Source organism: Eretmochelys imbricata, chromosome 1 (assembly GCF_965152235.1).
Source record: "Eretmochelys imbricata isolate rEreImb1 chromosome 1, rEreImb1.hap1, whole genome shotgun sequence".
NCBI lineage: Eukaryota > Metazoa > Chordata > Testudines > Cheloniidae > Eretmochelys > Eretmochelys imbricata.
Window position 1 is genome coordinate 319,873,303 of NC_135572.1, and position 24,773 is coordinate 319,898,075.

Sequence of the window (24,773 nt, forward strand, 5' to 3'; positions counted from 1 at the left end):
GCTCCACAGATTGTTTTTTGATAGTGTTCTGAAGTGTTTGGAAAAAAACTGAGATGCTGCCTTTCTATTCAAGTTCTGAAGAAATCAGATGACAAACTTTACAAGTTATGGCCACACTATAAAGCGTGAGAAATCATCATTTAAAAGATCAGAGATGAATGTGTTTATATGTGTGTGCTGAAATATGGAAGGGTAAATGTAATGTTGGAAGCTTACATTTCAATATATGTATCAGCAACAAAGTGGGGCAGTCCGTAAAATCACCACTAGTAGACTTACTGCCTAATATCTCTTGTTTAAAAGTCATTGATAGTATTCCAAATACTGTGTGCAGCAATTCATACGATTTAAAATATTTTCTGTGTGAATTAAATGTTTGTTTAATAAGAAATTGTAAGGTACACTTTCTCTTTGAAACTGACTGGGAGCTATTAACACCTACTAGTCAAGCTTTTATACACAAGAGCCCTGAAGTTGAACTCTGTGTAATGCTTTCTGAAAAGTCCTGAAAAGACAGAATTCTGGTCTGTGCTTCAGACCTGAGGAGGAGAACAAGGGAGTGTTATAGAGTGGTACATTACAGGGGCAAAGACAACTTTTTTTAATTTAAAAAAATATAATAATATCTGTCAAATATTATTTTTACATTGTCTAGTTGTTGTAGGAGGGACAGTTCCTTAATAATTCACAGTTTATTCTTTTCAGACAAGGAAGGGTACAAAATTTAGTGCCCACCTTCTCTGCTGTTCCTTGCGGAAATGAAACAACCATAATTAAAAGGTTATTTTTTATTCCATAAAATATCTTTGTAACTTGTATGATCAGAGGACACTAACATCAGAGGCAACTAGTTTTATTTCTCTCGTATGCTGTCTCTGGAGGGAGAAAAATAAAAAGCAAACTGGATTTGGCTAACATAAGGGACTGCCACAGCTAGAGCCACTCTTTCTCCTCATCTACTTGACATTCCTGCGATTATCTTGAAGTGGGACAAAAAGAGAAAACAATGAGAAGAAAAGTTATCAGAACTGAAATATAAATCAGGTCACATCTGTCTCTCCTAATCTTTCCATGCTTAGGTACATCTGTGACTTTACTGAAGAAAAGCCCAGAATGCCAGCTTGAAAGTGACAATAAAACTAGCATAACAGGACATCTGCCCCTTTTTTAACTTTCCTGAAGCTCTTTGGTCTCTCTTCTTGTCTTTTCACTGACAGAATTTCTCTCTCTCTCTCTCTCTCTTTCTCTTTTTGTCTCCTTTTTGCTTTGTCCAATGAAGTACGGTAGGTTTTGATGAATATTTTGTGTATTTTGTGTATAATTTAACACCCTCTAGGGAAAATAAGGAAAACTTGCCATCTGAGAAGGATTCTTCAAGTGATGTGTTTATTCTCAGGGTATAGCTTATAAACACACAGTCTGTCTTTTAGCCTGGATATTGGATAAAAATACTCCCATATTTCTATTTTGTAACTACCAGAAACAAATCCCCTGGTTAGCAAATGGAACCAGAGAGTGCCTGTCCCGTCCACAAATGGCACAAATATTTTTTGACAAGATAGATCAACCAGACTTCTGCCATTAGTACTCTAGCTCCCCTCCTACACAAACTCTCACAGGTGATATATAATTCAAGGTGACACATGAGGTCAAAGCAATGGAGGCAGACACAGTAGGTGAGATCATAGGTATGATCAGAAGATCATTTATAAAGTCCTTCCAAACTATTGATAGGGCAATCAACTGGAAAACTGGATTCTCTTTCACAACCCTCAGGAAATGCTGTGATTATATTAGCTATAGGCACAACCATCCAAACAGGCCTTCAGCTCTGATAGGAGAGGTGCACTCCAACTTGAAACTACAGGAAGTAATGATCAGTCCATGACATGGGTCAAAATTCCAGTTACTCAACCTCTATTCCCAGCCCAAATAGCATAGCAGTAGAGAGTGGTCAGCTGTGTAACTTGAGTCTGCATCTACTTCTGATAGCTCAGAATTTTATGTCATCCATGGGACTGACTCAGAAGACTCATCATCACCATGGACATTAAAGTCACTAAGCACTATAAGCCTCTGAGCTGCTGAAGCCACCAGGCTTCATCAGATCATGCAGAGACTTCATGCTGTAGTGGGATGATCTATAAACCAACACCAATCCTGCAAAATGGACATAATGATCAAATTCAGTTTTGGGGGCAGAGGACCCCCAGTATTTCTGCTTGGATGCAACTAATAGCTAAATCATCATTGTCATAAATATAAAGGGAAGGGTAAACCCCTTTGAAATCCCTCCTGGCCAGGGGAAAGCTCCTCTCACCTGTAAAGGGTTAAGAAGCTAAAGGTAACCTCGCTGGCACCTGACCAAAATGACCAATGAGGAGACAAGATACTTTCAAAAGCTGGGAGGAGGGAGAGAAACAAAGGGTCTGTGTCTGTCTGTATGCTGGTCTTTGCCAGGGATAGACCAGGAATGGAGTCTTAGAACTTTTAGTAAGTAATCTAGCTAGGTATGTGTTAGATTATGATTTCTTTAAATGGCTGAGAAAAGAATTGTGCTGAATAGAATAACTATTTCTGTCTGTGTATCTTTTTTGTAACTTAAGGTTTTGCCTAGAGGGGTTCTCTATGTTTTTGAATCTAATTACCCTGTAAGATATCTACCATCCTGATTTTACAGGGGGGATTTCTTTATTTCTATTTACTTCTATTTTTTTATTAAAAAGTCTTCTTGTAAAAAACTGAATGCTTTTTCATTGTTCTCAGATCCAAGGGTTTGGGTCTGTGGTCACCTATGCAAATTGGTGAGGCTTTTTATCCAACATTTCCCAGGAAAGGGGGGGTGCAAGTGTTGGGAGGATTGTTCATTGTTCTTAAGATCCAAGGGTCTGGATCTGTAGTCACCTAGGCAAATTGGTGAGGCTTTTTACCAAACCTTGTCCAGGAAGTGGGGTGCAGGGTTTTGGGAAGTATTTTGGGGGGAAAGACGCGTCCAAACAGCTCTTCCCCAGTAACCAGTATTAGTTTGGTGGTGGTAGCGGCCAGTCCAAGGACAACGGGGGGAATATTTTGTACCTTGGGGAAGTTTTGACCTAAGCTGGTAAAGATAAGCTTAGGAGGTTTTTCATGCAGGTCCCCACATCTGTACCCTAGAGTTCAGAGTGGGGGAGGAACCTTGACAATCATTTTGTCAAGCCCTGTTTCGTTCATGCTGTACCAAATACTCACCAGGAGACAACTGTACTACAACCATGCTAGAAGTATAAGCCGCTCAGTTTCAGTGAAACATGCAAAATTGGGAGCCTTAACTGAATTATAGGTGGTTGACCTTGCATAAATCAGCACCAACCAAAGATCAAGATCATATGACATCCTATACTCCTTTGAGATAACTACATCTTGAAATATCATCCACCATGTTCACTCCCTGTACTAGATAAACTTGAGACTTTAGAATGGTATGAAATATTCATTCAAAAATATCTTCCTTTTATCCAGATAGTATGATTATTTGAACGCTTGTCAGCTTGTTTATTTTCCAAATATCTTCCGAGTTTTGACAGTCAATCTATTATTTTTATGATCTTTCAGTGCATTCTAATTTTAATTCTTTTTCTCACTATCTTCCTGTTTCATTCCTTCTTTCTCTCTCTCTCTCTCTCTCTCCCCCCTCACTTTACACAAACATTCACACACACACACACACACACATACACGAAGTGTTTAAGCCCTGGTTTACACTACAAACTTACGTCAGTATAACTATGTTGCTCAGTGATGCGGAAAATCCAACCCCCTGAGTGATGCAATTATACCGACATAACCCCTGGTGTAGACAGTGCTATGTTGACGGAAGGGCTTCACCCATCGGCAGTTCTGTAAGTGTAGACAAGCTCTCAGTGTGGTGTGGGATTTTTGTCAGGGGTTGCAGACCTGGAAAAGAAAATGTTAAAGATCAAGACAGGTTTCTAAGAGATGTAGATCTTTTACCAAAGCTGCAGACTCATACCTCCTCCCTTCCAGCTCTCTTCCTCTGTGATATAGGCATTGCCCACTTATTGGCCAGGTAACCCATCCACCATGCATGCAGGAGAAGGCTCTGCCACCACACAACTCATTTTCTGCCTCCTCATTGGCTCCCAGCTCCTAAACAAACAACCAATCAGGCCAGCAGACACATCAGCACTTCCCCTGCCGCCAACCCAAGCTATGGGTGGGGACAGGGTGCACCTCTTCCAATGGGGAGGTAGTAAATGAGTTGGGTGGCATGGCAGTGGAGCTCCTCTCCTGCATGAATGATGGGCAGCTGGGCCAATGAGTGGAGCCAAGCCCAGGAACAATAGATGCAACAACGTTGGTTGGGTCCTGTCCAGTGCGTAATTTGTAATGAAAAAGATGCCAGGGCTCAACAACTATTTTGCATTCATAACTGACGCAGCAAGCCCAGAGGTGCCGAGGGTATGAACTGCTAAGACTAGAGATGTTGGGGCTCAGCCCCGGCACAAATCAAGCACTGCTCCTGGCTTCAGCACTGCTGCCTAAAAGCTGAGGAGGAAACAGGAGGAGCTGTAAAGGCCACAGACCCTCTCACTGCTGGTCAATGAGTTTCGTTTAGGGACAGGCTAACAAGCTGACAGGGACTGGAGTGGAAAGAAGCAGGGACAGGAGGGCAGCACCCAACTCCCCTGTCATAGGCTTTGGCCCTAGGGTCTCACTGCAGCCCCACAAGAGACTTCCAACCCTCCCGAATTTCACTGCACCCTCAATCCCCTGTCTCCAGAGACTCCTCAACCTACAGAATCTCACTGAATGCCCCAGATCCCAATCCTCCAAACTCAGAAAAATTATTTTATAGGGCTATTAATTAATTGCAGTTAACTCATGTGATTAACTAAAAATAATTAATTGTGATTAAAAAAATGAATTGCAATTAGTTGCCGTTTTAATCACACTGTAAACAATAGAATACCAATTGAAATTTATTAAATATTTTTGATGTTTTTTCTAAATTTTCAAATATTTTATTTCAATTTACAACACAGAATACAAAGCATACAGTGCTCACTTTATGTTATTTTCATTACAAACATTTGCACTGTAAAAGTGATAAACAAAAGAAATAATGGTTTTCAATTCACCTCATACAAATACTGTAGTGCAATCGCTTTATCATGAAAGTGGAACTTACAAATGTAGATTTTTTGTTACAAACCTGCACTCAAGAACAAAATGTAAAACTTCAAAGCCCACAGTTCTACTTCTTGTTCAGCGAATCACTAAGACAAACAAGTTTGTTTACATTTACAGGAGATAATGCTGCCCATTTCTTATTTGCAATAGCATCTGAAAATGAGAACAAGTGTGTTTGCATAACACCACAGCACTGCTATGTATTTACGTGCCAGATGTGCTAAACATTCATATGCCCCTTCATGCTTTGGCCACCATTCCAGAGGACATGCTTCCATGCTGATGATGCTCGGTAAAAAAATAATGCCTTAACTGAATTTGTGACTGAACTCCTTGGGGGAGAATTGTATGTCTCCTGTTCTGTTTTACCTGCATTCTGCCATATAGTTCATATTATGGCAGTCTTGCATGACAACCCAGCACATGTTGTTCATTTTAAGAACACTTTCACTGCAGATTTGACAAAACACAAAGAAGGTACCAATGTGAGATTTTTAAAATTAGCTACAGCACTTGACCCAAGGTTTAAGAATCTGAAGTGCTTTCTGAAATCTGAGAGGGACAAGGTGTAGAACATGATAACTGTTTGTCTAATTCATCAAGACATATACAATACATGTGAAATGATAAATAAAATAATTTTTATACAAGAACACATGAATGCTGAAAAACTCAATAAAAATCCCGGTGCAGTTGGGATTTCTGGTTTTACTTACTCAATAGTACAACTTTTTTGTTTGTTTCTGCTTAAAAATATGTCTTAGTTGCTAAAATTTCCATTTATCCTTCCTAGCATACAAAGATTTATGATCCATGGTTTTTTTTTAAAAAAACTTACTTTTGTCTCAACTCAGGTAAAATTATTTTTATTTATGAAAAGAGATTTTATTGTATTTCATTGGCTGACAGATCAGTGAAATTGCAAGACACATCACCTTCTGCTTCACCTTCCACCCAAGATTTCATACTGTAAGCTATGGCAGGATCCGTCCAATAATTAGGAGATACATTTCTAACCAGGATCATCTCTCAGATGTAAGCAGAGTCAAGATGACTGTGACATCTGGTGGTGAATTGTGGTGAGTTGTGGAAAAAGAACTTCAGGGGCTGATCTTGTTTGCATAGGCACACCCACCCCACCTAGCATGAGCCCACAGCAGCCCAAATGGTCACTTTGGCTGCTGTGGGATCCCCAGTTTCTCTGTTATTGGGGCAGAAAGAATAAAGTGTTGTTATCCTGATTATGTGAATCAAGGACAGTGGAATTGTTTTATGACTGAGGGACTCACCATCAATTAAGTAGCACTTGCTAGACAAGGGACATGGGTTCCTAAACCCAGTGAATGAAGGGGGGGGGGGGGGGGGAATAGGTATTTGAGGGTCTGAAATGCTAATTGAACTATCTCCTTCTCCTCCTCCTCCTCCTCCTCCCCCTCCCCCTCCCCCCCCCTCTGCCACTGTGGAATATCAGAGCTAGTGTTGATTCCATTAGGAGTCTAGTAACAGACTGCTGAGCTGAATTCACCTTGGACCAATGGTGTACCAGCACTGAGGCTCTCTGCTACAAGCTGAAATCACTGAAGAGCTAAAATTTCTAAGAGCTGAAATCACTGAGTGCTATATTAAGTTGTGCAGGGGCCTGAAGATATATTGCTAAGTGGCTAGTGGAGTGGAGTGGCTTGTGTTGAAGATTGCAGTAGAACCCCACAGAAAGGTGGGGCAGTTGGCCTCGGACTATGTAAGGTGCCCCTTAACTCCCTCCCGCCCATTTTCACCCAGGCTGGGAGGTAAAACTCTGCAGATACTCTGAACTCTGGGGCTGCACTGATCAGGGACAGAGACTTTTGAGCTGTTGGACTTTTGGGACTTTGGGTAATTTTTGGGTTTCTGGACTCAAGAACCAAGGGGAAAGGACACAGCCCAAATTGCTGGGATGGGTTTTTGCTCATGGTTTGGTTTATTGGTGTTTTCCCAATTTAATGCTGATGTTGTTTACCTCATGTTATTAAAGATTTTCTGCTACACCGAGACTCTGTGCTTGTGACAGGGGAAGTATTGCCTCTTTGAGGCTCCCAGGAGTGTGTGTGTGTAAGATTTTCCCAGGTCACTGGGTGGGAGCTCGAGCCAGTTTTGCATTGTGTTGTTGAGAGAGAACCCCTATGTATGAAACCTGGCCCTTGTTGCTATCAACTCGGCCTGTCAGAAGGGTTGTATGTAAAATATCATGAACTGAAGTGACAAAGCAAATAGCTCCCTGATGGAAAACGAAACACTGATATATACCTATTTGTAGCTGGAAACAACTACTATAAATTCATTGTGATATAATAACTAGTGTTCTTTCTCAAGTGAAATAAAGACGCTGCGAAGAAGTTTAAAGGACTATGATTATTCACATTATTTACAGGCAGGCAGGCAGATCAGATTTAGTTTTGTTTGAATTAACAAAAAAGTGTTCCATCTAATTTTAATCAGTTTGAAAGTAAAGAATTGCTGAAGCAGTGTTAACATAAGACATGGATCTCAAGCTAAAAAGAGTTTTCTTTTCGCAAGGTGTGTTGACAGAGAGAACACAGCGTCAATTTCATATAAAAAAGGACAAAAGTCAACTTGGAAAATAACATGGGACTGGGGAAATTGTTTTGTCTGATTTCAAACCCTCTTGAACTTCATTGGTTCAACCTGAAGTGTTATTGCATTCATTTTAGATAGACTGCAGGAAAAAAGGAATAAAGACAAAAAATCAAATGGAAAAAATAAATGGAGATGAGACAGTGAAGAGTGAAAAATAAATACAGAGAGAGACTGTGAAAAGGGACTAGAGATGAGGAATAAAACAAGCTAATGAAAAAATAACTATAGTATACAATGCACCCATTTGTCTCAGTTTAGATTTTGGGGACTGGTATCACCCATACCCATACAACATAAAATAGGTTTCCCTTTAACTAGAAAAGTATAAAATTGACTTTGACTTTCCCCAGTGAGTGTTGTATTGATTGTAAAATTGCCTCTTTCTTGGGGGTGGAAAAACATGTGGGATTGAATTAAGAGTGTTGGGGGGAAGGATTAGTTTTGCAAATCTTGCAAACCCAAAACATTTTGAGAGGTTTGTGAACTGTCAAATTTCAAGCTGTTCACCCACCCCTACCATAATGAGAAGTTGTATTCCTGGTGTAACTCCATTGACATCAATGAAATTACATCAGGGATTCATTTGACCTAATTTACTCTTTTGCTGGAAGGTGCTAATGACAGCTATCAGATAAGTCTTTGATCCAAAGACAATCACAGACCTTGGGAAGTCAATGGGTGTGCCATGCATTCTTTCATCCTCAATGGAAGGAGGAATTGCATAGTGAAGATAGCTACAAGCAAGGAAAACTGTGCAAGGCACAGGGCATCAGGTCAGAATCTTGCCCACATGCTCAGGGTTCAGCTGATTGCCATATTTGGGGCAGGAAGGAGTTTTCCTCCAAGGCAGATTGAAAGAGGCCCTGGGTTTTGTTTTTTTTTTTTTGCCTTCCTCTGTAACATAGGGCATGCGTCACTTGCTGCAGGATTCTCTGCACCTTGAAGTCTTTAAACCATGATTTGAGGACTTCAATAGCTCAGACATAGGTGAGAGGTTTATTTCAGGAGTGGGTGAGTGAGATTCTGTGGCCTGCATTGTGCAGGAGGTCAGACTAGATGATCATAATTGTCCCTTCTGACCTTAATATCTATGAGTCTATGAACTAAGCCTTGTGATCTGAGGGGTTTCTCTGATTGCAGATATAGGGGCTAGAATATTGGTTTGGCAGATTGTGTATAATAGGTGTGTCTACGCTTTGAGCTGTTGGTGTGATTCCCATCTTGAGGAGGAGATATACTCATGCCTTGCTCTGACCTAATTTGCACACTAAAACTGGAGTGTAGTCATGGCAGCACTAGTAACAGAAGGTGCTAGGTGCCCCAAGCTCATACCCGTCCAAGACATTTGGGATGCACTCAGGGCAGCTATCCCCTCATGGCACCATGGCTGCATTCTATTTTTAGTGTGCAAGTTTGAGGAGAGCTATTGCGGGTGTGTCTCCTCAATCTGGGAATTATTCACCCAGATGGAACTGCAGACATACCCTTAGAGGCAAAAAGCCTGAAGAAGAATTGTGTCATCCTGAGAAGAAGCAGAGAAACAGAGCTTCTTAGGCACAGAGCTTGATGGAGTGACAGTCTTGGAGATTTCTGACCAATGAACTTGCCTTCTGTTGTTTGTTTCTACTGTGTTCAGGGAAACAGGACTTTGTGTGTATTTTCGCTAAATGAACAAGATTACAAGAATATTCCTGACTAGTATTATCAATTTCTCATTCTAACGGAAACAACCCCTCAAATATCAGCTAACCTTCAGGTCAAAAGGGCAACTATAATAAGATCTAACACAGTTCCCCTATTAGAGTAACGAGCTGCTGTCTCAGATTCACCTGCAAATAGAAGAAGGTACAGGTTGTGACTGGACATTTAGCTAATGAGAAAATTGAGCAGAGGATCATATTTTGCCATTACATGGCAAGAATCATATTTTTCATCATGTGCCAATTGGAGAAATGAAAAATAACAATACCTAGTGTGAAGCACTCTATATATAGAGTGTGAATATGATGTAACTAAAATATGCTTCATGCAAAAGGTCTCTTGTAAGATATCATTACAAAGCTTATAATCCACTGAGTGTGGTCATCCCATTTGTATAAATGTATCACTCTTGTATCTGGAACTAGAAATATGAAATATAACTCTGAGGGCTTATTGTAGTTATGCAAAGTATGGGCCATTAATGGTGGTTTGGAATCTTGATGGCTCCCATCAACCGGGACAATTGACTGTGGGTGGCACTGCTTGCAGGCAGGCCTTCCTGTGAGTCAGGCTGGGAGGAATGAAGGTTTGGGGTCTCACAGGACATGCGATCATGTCACCCGACCTGGAATCCATCTTTAACCTGGTGCTTTTCCACTGAGAAGGAGGGGTTGGAACCCAGAGGGACAAAGGATTCCTGCCTTATGTAAAAGGTATGTAACTGGGTGGAACAGAACAAGGGGCGCTATCATGAGAAATCCCCTAGCTACCACCTGAGTTGGAACAAAGACTTTCCCAGGGAAAGGACTGTGTCCAGACTAGGAAGGCATCCAGTCTGTGAAAGAAACTTATTGAAACATCTCTGAGGGTCAGATTTTATTTGTATTCAATTGTATTACTGTATTAGGCTTAGATTTGCATGTTTTATTTTATTTTGCTTGGTAATTCACTTTGTTCTGTCTGTTACTACTTGGGACCACTTAAATTCTACTTTCTGTATTTAATAAAATCACTTTTTACTTATTAATTAACTCCGAGTATGTATTGATAGCTGGGGGGTGGGGACAGCTGTGCATACCTCTCAGTATTATAGAGGGCGAACAATTTATGAGTTTACCCTGTATAAGCTTTATACAGGGTAAAACGGATTTATTTAGGTTTTGGATCCCATTGGGAGTTGGGCATCTGAGTGTCAAGGAGAGGAACACTTCCTAAGTTGCTTTCAATTAAGCCTACTGCTGTTAGGGGACGTGGTTCAGACATGGGTCTGGGGTTGCAGCAGGCTAGCGGGTCTGGCCCAAACCAGGCAGGGCACTGAAGTTCTAAGCTGACAGGGCAGGAGAGCAGGAGCAGAAGTAGTACTGGCCCATCAGTTGAGAACCCCCAGGGGTTTCTGTGATCCAAACTGTCACACCTAGCTCTTATATAGTACTATAGTATTCCTCAACGAGGAACAAAGGAGGTCATATCATTATCCTTATTTTACGGAGGGGGAAATTAAGTCACATGGTTGATTTGCCCAAGGTCGCCAAACAAACCAACAGCACCTCAGGTCTCTATTGTCTCAGTCCAGTGTGCTAACCTCTAGTCCACAAGATTTAATAATTGCTATATTGTTTGATTCCAGTGTACTGCCTAATTAACTGCCTCAGTTGGAGGGAATTTGTACCAGCAGCAGGAAGGGAGCTGTGCCTGTCACTTTTTCCAATAATAAATAGATGATGTTCTGTTCTTAAACTAAGTTCATGCCAAAGTCAGTATTCTGGGGACTGCATGTAGCTGTGCTCACCCATCAATAAGGAGACCACAAGATCATATAATGGGACTCGGGGCTTACATTTTAATTTCCAGAAGTTAGAGTACAGCAATAGGTGGGGGATCAAGCCAATCATTCCTATTTAATTTATAGGAAACTCCTAGACAACATCTGAATGTGGCCCTTACTGCTGCTAGTGACAATGGCAGAAGGGTTACATACATCTTCTGAACTCAGATTCACCATGTTCTGTGGATTTACATTTCTGCCTGAACTGTTCACTCACCTTAAATAGTAAATTTGGATAAAGCTTTCACAAGGAACAGTGAGGTAACTGAGGGGCACTCCTATTGATATACAAAGTGATGAGGCATACACAATTTAGGAACATTAGCTAGAGTTTGAAGGAAATGACAAGAATTGATGGACAAGTACATGAGAAAGAGGTGGGAGAAGGGGAAAAGTACCTGAAAGTACAGTTATCTATCAGGTTTTCATTGAACCCCTTTCTGATTTTCAAACATTTGATAGGGCAATAAGATTACCTGCAGTGGGGCCACCATGCAATTGCCACACTGGTGATGAGTATGACAAAGGAAGGGACTTTTTGAGTTACATGCCAGGAGGATTTCTCAAGGTCAGCTCAGGGAGATGCACTGCCAGGTGGAAGGTAAGTAGATGCAACTGAGCCTACTGAGACTATCTATTTAAAAAGAAGCTGGGCTGCATTCAGGTGAGAAAGGGCTGGTTGTTTGGAGGCTAGAATAGGAAGGAGGAGAAGGGCTGCTCTGTTTATATTGTTTTGTGCTACTTTTAGTCAGAGTTCAAGGATCTGAGGCAAGTAAAAGGAATTTAGTTGGAGCCTGGGTGGGGGAATGGAATGGAGTGGAATGTTGTTTTGGTTCCACAACAACCCTGTAACTATAACTTCAAATCCCTAGAGGTTTATACTAAGTCTGTTGATCAAGAGCAGTTAGCTCACATAATTAATTAAAAAAAATTATCGTGACTTTAAAAAATTAATCGCTATAAATCGCAGTTTTAATCACACTTTTAAACTATAGAATACCAATTGATATTTATTGAATATTTTGGATGTTTTTCCACATTTTCAAATATATTGATTTCAATTACAACACAGAACACAAAGTGTACAGTGCTCACTTTATATTGTTATATTTGGTCACAAATATTTGCACTGTTAAAAGGATAAACAAAAGAAATAGTATTTTTCAATTCACCTCATACAAGTACTGTAGTGAGCTCTATCATGAAAGGACAACTTACAAATGTAGATCTTTTTTGTTACATAACTGCACTCAAAAACAAAATAATGTAAAACTTTAGCTCCTACAAGTCCACTCAGTCCTATTTCTTGTTCAGCCAATCGCTAACAGAAACAAGTTTGTTTACATTGACAAAAGATAATGCTGCCCGCTTCTTATTTACAATGTCACCTGAAAGTGAAGCAGGCATTCGCATGGCACTGTTTTAGCTGGTGTCACAAGATATTTACATGCCAGATGTGCTAAAGATTCATATGCCTCTTCATGCTTCGGGAACCATTCCAGAGAAGACAAGAAGGAGGCAGCATTATCTTCTGCAAATGTAAAGTAACCTGTTTGAGCGATTGGCTGAACAAGAAGTAGGGATGATTGGACTTGTAGGTTCTAAAGTTTTACATTGTTTTATTTTTGAATGCAGTTTTTTTATTACATAATTCTACATTAATAAGATCAACTTTCATGGAAAAGAGATTGTACTACAGGACTTGTATTAGGTGAATTGAAAAATACTATTTCTTTTGTTTTTTATCATGCAAATATATGAAATAAAAAATAAATATAAAGGGAGCACTGTACACTTTGTATTCTGTGTTGTAACTGAAATCAATATATTTGAAAATGTAGAAAACATCCAAAAAATTTAAATAAATGGTGTTCTATTATTGTTTAACAGTGCAATTAATCACATGATTAATCACGATTAATTTTTTAAATTGTGAGATTAATTGCAATTATTTTTTTTAATTGCTTGACATCCCTAGTTTATACTCTTATCTACTTATCTATTTATTCACCTATGCTAGTTCTTATACTAATACCAAAGTCTGACCTGAAGAAGAGCTCTGTGTGGCTCGTAAGCTTGTCTCTCTCACCACAGAAGTTGGTCCCATAAAAGATATTACCTCAGCCAATATTACCACCTTGTTACCACCTTGTCTCTCTAATATGCTAGGAGCAACATGGCTACAATTACACTTCATACCACAGTCTCTGATAACCTCAGACTTCTGAGAAATTTCTCTTCATCTCCCAAAGCCTTGTTCCTGCCACAGCCAGGAACTTCTTGTCTGTTGAAAATACACTTGAGCACCATAGCCTTTCTACATATTAAAAATTCTTAAACCCATAGTTCTATATGCTCTCAGAGCAAAAAATATTTATATTAGTGCTGATTTCAAAATATGAAAAATTTTGCCCTGCTTTAATTCCTCTTTTTTCAAAAGTGAGGAAACTGCACCTGAGATTTCCAGGGGGGAACTATTATAACCAGTGGCTTATGCACTGTAAAAACCTCACAGATTTGAGCTACATGCTATGTACCTTTTTTACGCAGACACACACCTGTTGATGACTACTTGATCCCTACTAGATGATGAAGCCTTTAAATCGATAACAAAGTTCAGTGTCCATGTCATCTGCACACCTGTATGGAAAAGTTCTCAAATTACTTGTAGATAAAGTAGTAATATCACATGAAACAATTCATTAGCAATCTTTTATGATCTAAAGCCAATTAAAGTCAATGGACCATTGGCAGCCCTTTCTGGTCATCTTTACCAGCTGCTCAGTAGCACAGATCCTACAGCACATATTCTGTGCCCTGAGTGGCTGTTGATAGTATCTAGCGAGACCTAGTCTAAAAACCCAGAAATATTAACAAGCTGAGTGGGTTTTCTTTCGTTATCTGAATGTCAGTTTGAAAGAGTTCCCTTTAACAAGTTGCTGCTTGAAGAAAGAGATGATGGACGACAATAACGAGGGAGACTAAATGGACTGAAACTGATATCGTGGACATCTCATTTTCTAGCTTATATAAAAATGGTTCTTTTGCTTCACCAGTAATTCAGAGAGAGTACGTGTCCTGTTTCCTAGTCTACAGATATTATTATGGAAATTCCTAACTGTACATTATTTGATGGAGCTACAGTCTACTATGTTATTTCAACAGGGAAAATCATTGTCTGAACTGATAGCAACATTTCGAGAAGAAAATAGTTTCATACCACTTTTACTCTTTAGATTCATCAGTTTGCTAGACTGGATAGTACACCAAGCCCTACTAGGGCCTCCGGGTGCTGTTGTAATACAAATAATAATAATAAAAAAATATTCTTCAACACATTCATCTTGAGATTGGTGAGCATCTCCTATGCATTTTGAGGTGTGAAAGTTGACACCAGTAAATTGTGTTATTTTTATTTAATAATAGAGGGAACTATATATTTTTAGGTGTGAAAGTTAGTATCAGTATCGTGTCATTTTTATTTATTAATTTTTTATTTATAAAAAATTTGTCCCTCATATTCCAATAGCAATTTTTTAAACAGAGATGGCATTCATTGTGTGTTTTTTTCATATAAAGTAAAAAAGGTTTCAAAATTGTATATCTGTAGACTTGCCTCTTTCTTTTACCAGGAAGTAAAAGATTTCTGCCACATTACAACAAAAATCTTCATCAAGGTACTTAAAAGGACAGAAATTGCAAAAATGTCTATTAAATATCCTTATCACATTACATATAACTATATAGTAAATACCTTCTGTATCACTGAAGAACACAAACCAGACTACCAGTCCTATCCTTAACCACAGCTCACCCTGTGACAGCTAGAACAATTTCTTGCAATATCTTGGGGAGATCTTACTGTATTAAGTTTATGTATCATTGAGAGCCAGGGATTGTATGTAATTCAAAGGGGAGGGTGACCACATAGCCTTCAGATCAGTGGGACTGATTAGGCAAATTCACTCAGGTTGTAGTACCTATGGATAGGTATTGCCATCTGGAGAGGCTCGTATAAACTGGTTCAAATTGGATTGTCCAGAGACCAACAGACAAATAGAGAACTTTTGGATAAATTTCCTGAGTTTAACGTGACACAGGGCCTTCAGCAAATAGACAGGGCCTTCTGTCTGAGGGTCACCCCTTCGTGTTTCCTGGCAAGGGTTGGAAGGACTTTGGCCTACAAAGGCCTCAGAAGACTGTGGGTGGCCCTTGGTAAGCTTATTAGTGTGTGTGAATTCTTTTATTGTTTTTAATGTTTTCTTTGTAGTACTTTCACCTGAAGAATAAATGTGCTAGCTTACGAAGAGCTGGAGAGGTGACAGCTGGGAGTTAAAAACCTAAAGTGGGAGTTCTTTTCTAGACCACAGTTGCCCTAAACTGTAACCCACCCTTTTTGTCCTTTTTGGTACTTGTGCTGAAAGTGGGGGGATGATTGATTGATTGACTGATTTTTAAAAAAGCTTGCAGATGATTTGGAACCGGTTAGCAATAATTAACCTATGTATGTGTGAGTTCATCCTCATTTCCCTCATCCTCTTCGCTTTGCCCTTTTTCCTCCTCTTTCCTCCATTACTTACTGTTGTGTTTTGTTTCAAAACCACATTGTAAGCAATTATGTGCAGGAATCATATCTACCTGTGGTTTTGTACAGCCCCTATCACAATGGGTACGATCTTCATAGTAGCATTCCCATGTGGACATAAAGTTTTTAGGTATGGTGTCAATTGGAAGCAAGTCAGAATACCTGCATGTATGGGATGGAATTTAATTTTGATTTTTGCCAGAGGTCGGTTATTAAAATTCCAACTTCTAGGCAGACATAAGTAGACAATTCTGTACCATATCAAGTACAGCAGAATAAAGAAAAGAGGCAATTCTGCTGTACATTTTTAATTTAGTATTCAAGTTACAGGATGGTGGATGTGGAGTCTCTTACGTTGATAAGGCATAACAGAATCATTCTTAAAGCTTGTCTTCTCTTCTATTTCTAGTCTTTTTGCTGTCTGAGTATGAAGAATTCTGAAGTGCTTTGAGCTTCTGACAGTTCCTATTCAATTTCAGTACATACGTGGATTTCAGTCTAGAAACAAATTCCATGTATCATGGTCGTAAGTGTCATATTTCAAAACCTAATCAGGATTTGTTGCTGAAATACTAGTTTAAAGCTGCTCACACACATATCTGTATTGTATGTTCTGCCATTTAGTTTTGTGTGAGTAAATCTCGTAGGCAATCTCGTAGGCATAGGTATGTTGACAGTGTTCCCATTTTTATTATGATTAGGAAAAGCCAGGCAGGCTGTATCACAGTTCAGGGCAACTACACCTGTACTCCTCCTCTATAGTCCAGCAAGGTTATCTACTTTAAGCTTCAGTCTCACCTGGCTGTCATCTCTCTTGAGTGGAGACACATGTCTCACTCCTTCTGACCAGGATATTTCCAGGCTGCACAATCCCCTGACTATACTGTGATATCACAGCAAGAGATTCTGCCTAAGCAGACCCGCTTATTACTTTCTCTTCTGAGACTAATAACAGAGTAATCGCCCACCATTATAATGTAACACACAGCACTTCCTGTGCCAGTCTATTTTATTCCTAAGGGAAAAGCATTTCAAAGACAATATATTAAAAATAATAAAAGAACCTACACACATCCTACTAAGCTTACTAGAGATCACCCCAATTTTAAGATGGGCTCTGATAGAATCAATCCTTCAACACCTCATTGAAGGGATTTCCTTGTGGTTTCAAGTTCATCAAAGCTTCAACTCAGAACAAGCCCATAGTCTTATGGGGTCTCAGTAGACCCAGTCCTTCCAACCAGTGGTGAGCTGGAGCCGGTTCACACCAATTTGCGCAAACCAGTTGTTAAATTTTGAAGCCGGTTTAGAACCGGTTGTCCGTCCTGTCCGGCTCACCTGAGCTCTTGGCTGGGGAGGCTCCCCTGCGAATCCCTTTTTAATTTTTACTCACCCGGCGGCGCTCCGGGTCTTTGGCGGCACTTCGGCAGCGGGTCGTTCACTCGCTCCGGGTCTTCGGCAGCACTTCAGCAGCGGGTCCTTCAGTGCCGCCGAAGACCTGGAGCGAGTGAAGGAACTGGTTCTTCAGCTGTTGGCAGCTCATCACTGTTTCCAACCATTCCCTAAGGACTGGGGCCCTTCATGCAGCAGAGGTCCTGTCCATTTGCTGGATCAGGAAGAAGGCCCCAAGCCTGTTTAAAACCAGGCCATTTACCCAACAATCCTTTCTTTATTGCTTAATCCTTGGAGAACATAGTTTGAACTAGCATATGTGAACCTCTGGCTTCACAGGGCTGATAACCAGAAGAATTACATTAGCATCTTGTCCCCGTCCCCAGGGGAGTTACATACAGTTCCACAATAACACATACACTATTGCATTTTTAATACAATGAACCCCAAACATATTAAACCTAATTCAATAAGCTTAACTTAATTCAATGACGTTTATCTTAATTCCGTAAGCTTTCTTGCAGGATATTGTCAGTCTGTCACAGGCTGTGACCTTGAATCTTCTCTCTTTCAAAGAGCTTTTGATGTAATATGGCTAATATAAAGTTAATGAATTGTGTGGTTATTGATTTAGGTAATTTTCTACATGTAGCTTGAGAGGCATTTAAGAACTTTAAAAAGTTGCTTGTGGCTCTGGTTACTGTGAATTTAAACTAAGGCTCAAGGATTTAATATTGACTGGTATACATAATTAGAATCTTTGTTTGTCAGATGTGCACAGAACACCCAAAATCCTATTCCAGGATGCACTGGGCTCAGTTTATATATTGGGAAGGATTCTTGGAGCAGTCTCTTCTTTGGTTTTTCTAAAATCGTGGTCAGGTTTTTGAGAATATTTCCCCAGGAAGTTCATTATTTTCTTATAAGAGTCAGGCTTCTGCTTTAATTTAAGGTTGAGTTTTGGATGAACTTCTATAGCTTTCTGATCCAGCTTTTGAATTAAAACTGAGCAAACTACAAACTGAACTTTGAATGAGCTTAGACGTAGGAAGACATAACAGATGCAAAAAAAAAAAAAAAAAGACGTATAAAGACTGAGGCATTAACATTTTTCTCTCATGTACCTCCATTGTTCCAAGCCTTACTCAGCTGCATATGATGTGAATGTAGACAGAAAATGTCTCTTTAAAAAAGGACTTCTGCCTTTAATCCAAGAAATTTGGTTCAAAATTAAGTCCTTCCAGCATGTAAACAGGAACTTTGATACTTGAGACAGCTAGCTGTGGAGTGTAGATACAGTGTAATTGTACAAAGAATGTCACACAGCATCAGTGGCCATCCTCTCCATACCTTTAAGTATTTGGGGATATTACATGTATCCATCATTCTACAGGCCCTCATTTTTTTACAGTGGCTACATCTTGTTTCATTCAGCGATTTCACACGTCATGTGATCAAGATGAAAAAAGAGGCCCGGGTATAAAAAAACGGGAAGAGCTTCTATAACTTGGTTTTGATTTCAGTAAAAATGGCAACGTTTACACTACTCCCTTTGATTTAGTCTCTCCTTTTCTCTTTTATTCATGCTTAATGTATTACCTTGAGCTCAGTATTATTTAAATTGGATAAGCCTCCAGTTTAACATGTAAGTTATCCCATATCCTTAATAAACACAAAATGCAAGATTTTTTTAGAAGCACTTGTTAAAAAACTAGAGAGCATGCTAATTATTTATATCATTCCTACAGCATTATGTCAGTTTAATGACTATCACAAAATTCCAATGCTCCTGTGACAGATACAGCAATTTCCTGTGATAGCCTTGAAAAACTTTATTGAATTAAGTTTAAGTATCTTTGGAGTCAATTGTACAAAATGCCAAAGTTATTAATTATTGTGGGCTGGGGTTGTAGGTAATCCCTCCAGGTAGGGAGATGTGATGTGACCCCTGGGAAGTGTTATGAACTTTAGAGTACTGTACTGAACAATGTGCCATACAGGAATGGAATTTTGGGACAAACAGTGTCAAGTGTTTTCCTGGGGAATCTTTAGGGGCAGGTGAGTGCAAACCTCCCACCTCCGTATATGCAAAACCCCTGACTTTTGAAGCTACACCCTGAGGAGAGGACCATTGTCTACTGATCACCTGCTTCTGGAGTCTAGAGATCAAAGGCCAAGCTTTATGAAGGAAAGACTAAGGCGTGGTCTACACTAGAAAATCAGGTAGGCATAACTCCATTGGTCAGGGGTGTGAAAAATCCACATTCCTGAGTGGTGTAATTAAGCCAACCTAAGTCCCCATCAACCTAGCTAACACCTCTTAGGGACGTAGAATACCTACGCCAGAGAAAGAATCTATCCCATTGGTGCTGCTGTGCCACTAAAGAGTTTTAGGTGTAGAAAAGCCCTGAAATATTCATGGGTGTGTTAGTTCTGAACTAAGGCTGTTATGAACTTGTAACTACAGAACAAACCCCTTGATGGGGTTGGATGGACTGATTCCTACCAGAGTCCTTGTTGGAGCTGGGAGTGATTTCTGGTAAGCTTATTAGCTTAGTGTAGTTCCTTTTATTGTTTTTATTATATTTTTATCTTAAGAATATATGTGTTTGATTAAAGAGCTGTGTAATAACTTATAATTGCTGGCAATTACAGCTGTTCATAATCTTTGGAGAGAAAGCAAAGCACAGATTCTCACCTAAGTCACCTGCGTTGCTAGGAATACCATAGTTGTTTAATCAGGGAACTGTCCAGTCTGAAAAAACCAAAAAACAGTCAGACGGGAGAAAAATGTAGGTCTCCCTCCACCCAAAAGAGGATGATGTCCGAGGAGCTGGAAGCCTACAGTAGGTGCCCTCAATGGACAACTTTGGGGGAATACAGTGCAGCTGGGGACAACAATATTTCCCACCTTTTCATATGAACATTTTATAAGTAAAGCAAGTATGAAGCTCCATAAACATTTTTAAGATTAGTATATTACCCAGATTAGTTTACATGCTAAACTGCCTACTAGTCCCCTAAACACTTTCCCAAGGTGTTAATATCAATGGGGGCACCAAATGATATGACGTTTTGCCAAATGTACAAGTCCACTTTTAGAAAACCCAAAACCTCTTTTAATCTGAAAATATTTTGGCAAGAGCCTGGGGTCCAACAGATATACACAGGTCAGAGATGTAAGTGGAAAAGTGGCTTAAAGTTTCACCTTGCACTGCCATGAGCCTCCTGCAGCTCTGTGAAGTGTCAGTCCCCTTGTGATTGGGTACAGTAACCTGAGGGCAGGAATACCACTGGCTGCACAAAATCATAAGTGCAGCAGGGGATTGAAATTTTAAAGAGGCATCCCATTCATGATCTTTTGCCCTAGCCACACCCCTTGTCTCATCTGCTGAGCCATGCCATAGAGGCAGGGGGTGACCCTTGCTTTGTGATGATCCTTCCCAGGCCAATTAGGTAATTCCATTTTATGCTGGAGATGTGAGGCAAAGCAGCTGTACTGCACCAGAGAATCTGGTAAATTATGTTACCATTTCCATCCTGCTATATTGATAATATGGAGACATTCTGTCTTCTGATAGCGGGGAACCCCTGATGTTATGAATGCAGATGGAAAAAGATTTATACAGAGTGCCCCAGGTGAGCACTAACTATTCCCTTATCTCCTTCATGGATCTCTGCATATTGTGTGAGCTTCATCAAACCTCAGTTTTGGCAAAGCCACCAATTTTAGCATATTTTGTTAGAGGTATTTGGGGCAGGTCTAAGGAGACCCCAACCCTAACTGCTTTTCTCTGCTTTTTTCTGCTTTTCCTTTTTTGGGTGGCCTAGGAGCAAGTCCTTCAGAGGAAAACTTAGTTTCACAGGGAGAAGAACACCACAGTAAGATGGGGAGGATCATAGCCCTGGGAAAAGTCATGTGTAAAAACACAAGAACATATTCAAATAATCCAGATAATTTGAGACAATCTGGTCTTTATTTTGGACTGCTTATTGACATTGATTTATTCATTTGAAATGGTCCTTGATACCTTGAATAAATGTGTGCTGAATATTTTCGGTCCTTCCCTGCTCTGCTTCTTCCTCTCTCTCTCCTCTAGAGGATAAAGAGGCAAAACAAAAAAACAAACCAAAATAGAGAATGAGACATACTTAATCCAAACCTTTTAGTGATTTTTTTTTTTTACCAAGGCAAAGTTTTCTGGAAATAAACCGTTATCCAGAAAGTGCAAGCCATTTCTAGGAGCAACATACCATCCTATCTAAAGTTTTCATGGATTGCGATCACCTAATATCTATTTTGCACAATTAGTGGATGGTGAGCACTAGGAATGGAGGAATCTGAAAAAGTTCTAATCTGAATTCAGTATGATAAGCATCCCAGAATTCAGATAATTAATTGTGTAAAGCCATGCCCCCAAATTTCACAATCTCCACACAACAACTTCCCCTTCAGCAGGGTTTTCTATAGCATCTGTCACCACACTATATAAGTGCAAAGATTAAGGGGTGGTTATTGAATGTCAAGAGAGGTCTTTAAAAAGTTAAGAAACATCTTACCTATAGCTGGCTATACTTATGCATTTCCCTTGGTACATGTCTGTGTACTGCTAGCACATGTATCCTATACTTGTGCTGCGGAGTCCTATATATCATAGGAGACACTCTGGGAACAATCTTGCTGCGTGTTGCTGAACAATATGCGGTCTTCAAACATTTGGCAATGGCTGCTCCTAATCATCTCTCCCTTCTGTCAAACTGTGTTGGAAACATGGAGCAAATGTATGATGATATGGTTCTGCTCCCACTATTGCTCACAGAACAAATGCTCATACCATGCAGTACTGGATACTGAATGGAATCAGTCCAGAAAAAATTGAGACAGTGAAGATGGCTGACTCGGGGGGGGGATGAAAAATCCACTGTGATCCAAAGAAACAGACATGGTGAGTGCCAGGATTGCAAAGGTATGCCCATGGTGGACTGCCAGATCTGGTCCTTGAGAACCAGCACACTGTGGTGTTACAACATCTTGGGAGGATGACCAGTGGCTTCAGAACTTCAAAATGAGGAAGCAGACCTTCATCAATTTATGCAAAGAGCTTGCACCCAACCTCCAGAACCAGACTACTCAATTTTGGAAACCCATACAAGTACAGAAGTGGTGGCTATTGTTTTTTTGGAAGCTGGCAGAACCTGCCATCTACTGGTCAGTTGCAAATCAGTTAGGGTTTGGGAAGTCAACTTGTAGGGTGATCGTTGTACAGGTTTGCCAGGCAAACAATGTGATGTACCCAAGGAATTTGGGAATTTCATTGTGGAATTTCAGAGAATGCAGTTTCCAAACTGTGCGGGGGCCACTGATGGTATACATATCCCTATACTTTGCCCTCCTAAAGGGACCAGTAACAGTATTGACTGGGTCTCCAGGGCTTAGTGGACCACAGGGGTCAGTTCATGGATATGAATGTTGGATACAGAAGAAAAGTCCATGAAACCCGGGTACTCAGGGAGATGGTATTCCCCAGGTGGGAAGAATGGACTCTACTCCCCCAAAGTAACATGACTGTGTACAGTGTTTCTGCTGACATTTTTTGACAACCCTATATACCTGGCTCATGAAGTCATGTTCCAAAATTGCCAACCCCACAACAGAATTCATCTACACACTGAGTAGCTGCAAAATGGTAATGCCTTTGGGTGGCTGAAAGCATGTTGCTCATACCTCCAGACCCATCTGGATGCCAGTTTGGTCAATACAGTTCAGATTATTGTGGCACACTGTGCCTTAAACAACATATGTGAGCCTAAAGGGGAGTAGTTTTGCAGTGACTGGGCACAGAACAGGTTTTCAAAGCCTGTGCAGGCAGCCAGATCCCATCCATGTGTACACAGCTCCTGGTTCCCTGCGAGCCAAAAAAATTCATGAACTTTTGGATTGATACTTCATGTCTGTCACCTCTCCACTGCTAAGAGATATGACATGCATTTGTGTAACCCCCTAGAGCAGATGCTTCATCAACCTCTACTTCTACCAGCTTCTGCAGAGTGGCTCAGCACAGGGAGAGGACAGACACTGGGAATGGTACGAAACATTTGAAATTGTCACAGGGAGAATGGACCACTTTGACCTTCCTTGGACATCCAAACAATTCTCTTTCCTTTTCAGGACCTAGTCAAGCCTGCACACAAGCCATCAACCCCTCCTCACCACCCATTCCCCTTTGGATGGTTCCTATTCAGAAGGAAAAGGAAAGAGGTATGGAATGGGAGAATGGGGCTGTTGGGTTTTTGCACAACCATAAATGTCTTTCTTGTTCTTTCTCCATCCTGGTCCTTTTTAAACCAGGCCACTTCCTCCCCGAACCCACATTTTGCTTGGCCCAGGGACTATTACTGTCAGGGCTGGCAGATAAATTCACAGACACTGGAGCACAGTTACTACTCTTTAATAATCTGTTATAGCTTCCATGAATGCTTTACAGTAGTTCATGGAATTTCAAGAAAATCATTAATTTACAGCCAGGTGTTGCTTTGGGACCATGTCAAGGAGAAGTAGGGTGTGTGTGGGGGGGGAATGAAAGGGGGTGCAAGAGGTTGGGCTGAAACATGTAGCACTGGTACAAGAAGGGGTATTGTCAGGGTGGGTGGGGATCCATTGTAAAAAACTTACGGGCACTGGATTCTGGTTCCTGCAGCAGCTCTAGTTCCTGAGGCTTCCTAGGAAGGGCTTCTTCAACTGGGTTCACTGGGTAGAGGTCCAGAATCACATGCTCCTCTCCCTCTGTTTCCTAGGGATTACTCCAGGATTTCCTCTGTGGTCCCCACTACCCCCACTCTGTCCCTCATCAGCATCCTGTCATATGATGAGACTAGCAGGGTTGAAGAGGAGGTTATGAGTCACTCCAGGGTCCCTATTTTCAGCCCTAGAGAGCACACAGTCCAGTTCATCATAGCATGGACATGTGTTAGGTCCCCTCCTGGAGTTCTTCACCCTCCAGTACAGGAGCCTAAGGTGCTTCATCTTCTCCTGGCACTGGGACAGAGTCTGAAATCTCCAGGCAGAGGTGAATGTTCCTGCCAGTGCAGGCAAAGTTGTGGAGGATGGTGTATTCTGACAACACATTGATCAGCACCTATGTGCACTCCAGAGACCAAGTCACTGTACTCTAAGACCATGATCACCTGTACTGATAAATAGATTTCAGCAAAAAACTGTTCTGAAGTGCTCAGGGAAGGTCACCACTACCGTTGGCGAGGTGAGGGGTGGGGACCTTTATATCTTTAGCAAAGGGATCAATGCATTGTGGAATGGCTTATCAATACCTGTGACAGGGGAACACACCCATTGCCCCTGTCCACACTGCACTGTAGAATGGGTATGTATTGATGCCACAGTAGAGACATGTACATATCCATACCCTTCATGTGTGCTAGCTTTCATGT